The sequence below is a fragment of the Eurypyga helias genome, unplaced genomic scaffold (genome assembly GCF_000690775.1).
Source record: "Eurypyga helias isolate BGI_N326 unplaced genomic scaffold, ASM69077v1 scaffold26516, whole genome shotgun sequence".
Lineage (NCBI taxonomy): Eukaryota > Metazoa > Chordata > Aves > Eurypygiformes > Eurypygidae > Eurypyga > Eurypyga helias.
In genome coordinates this window covers 4,664-5,926 of record NW_010256371.1, presented here as the reverse complement: position 1 = coordinate 5,926, position 1,263 = coordinate 4,664, and the positions used below count along the sequence as shown (strand labels likewise).

The window sequence follows — 1,263 nt, the reverse complement described above, 5'->3', positions numbered from 1 at the left end:
CCCCTCCATCCTGCTCCATCCCACTGACACTAGGGAGGGTGTGGGGGTTCACTGCTTGTATCCAGATGTTTCATCTGGCAGATGTGCAGCCCACCTGTCCTACCCACCCATCTTGCTGCTTGCAGAGCAGACCATGGGCATGCTGTCCCCCCTTCCCCTGGGCTCCCCTTGCCTTCCTCCCCTTTCCCTGGGCCATGAACACAGAGGTTTCAGTTTAGTTCCGTTTATTTTTTCAGTTTATTTTTTCCATTTTACTTTATTCTGTTCTATTTTATTTTATTCTATTGTATTTTTAGAGTCACAAACACCCAGGGGTTGCAGAAAAAGGGGGGGGAATTGTTCTCTGGAGGGCAGCAGGCTTTCCAAGGTAGTGTCTGAGCGTCTTTAAAAGCGGGCGTCTCGTTAGCTAATACATTACACCAATCAAGGAGAGTTATCTTAAGCCACAATTAATCTGCTCCCTGGCATATGTTGATAGGAAAGCATCATGCTGTTTCTTAATTAAAAGCAAACGGATTAAAAATGATTAATAAGAGTATTAAATATTCTCCTAAACGAAAAGCTTTGGGATTCTTGGGTAAATCTAGCTTTATGCAGGTCTGCAACCGTAAGGCAGCTTCTTGGGGTGGGGTTTTCTTTTTTCCCTTCCCTGAAATCTTCCTAAGTGCCCTACTTTGTATGCAGGGAGCATTTCTGTCACATCTGGGGGCAGAAGCAAGGAGCAAAACCGAACGAGTTTAAAATAATAAGAAGAAAAAACAATGAAATAAGCAAAATCTTGAGGTTGAAATGACATCACTGATTTAAGACAATCCTGTGCATAATGTTGAAGAAAGAAAAAATCCCCAGTTCTTATGAAAGTGTGTCGGGCGGGACCGGGGCTGGGATGGGGTCTGTGCTTTGGGCTCCCTCGCGGCAGTGCCGGCACTCGCCCCTGGGTGTAGCAACACCTCCGTCGGCACAGGGAAGGAGCACTGCTTGTCCCAGTCGCGTGGAAGGGGGAGACCATTCCATGGGCTCTGGAAACTGATGATTAAATATAAAAATGAAGGGTAAGCAGCAAGGAGGCTCATCCGTTGGTGCGACTGCTGCCTTGGCGCTCTGCGGCGTATTGGCAAGGACGGGGGAGAACCAGCTCTGCGGAGGCTGGACGGGCCGGCGGCTGTTGGGGTGCAGGCAAAGCTCCGTTGGGAGAGCAGGAGAGGGGAGACAGCCCCCCAGCCCACCGCATGCCGTGGAGCCGAGCCCTGGCACGGCAGGGAC

At 49.9% G+C, this 1,263-nt stretch overlaps 1 protein-coding gene across 1 annotated transcript in view; it reads left to right on the top strand.

Moving 5' to 3' along the window:
• Positions 1–1,263, top strand: part of LOC104511157 (acetyl-CoA carboxylase-like) — a gene marked incomplete at its 5' end in the record, with an annotated part of 30,569 nt that overhangs the window by 26,736 nt on the left and 2,570 nt on the right. The gene's annotated exons all lie outside the window — the stretch shown is intronic.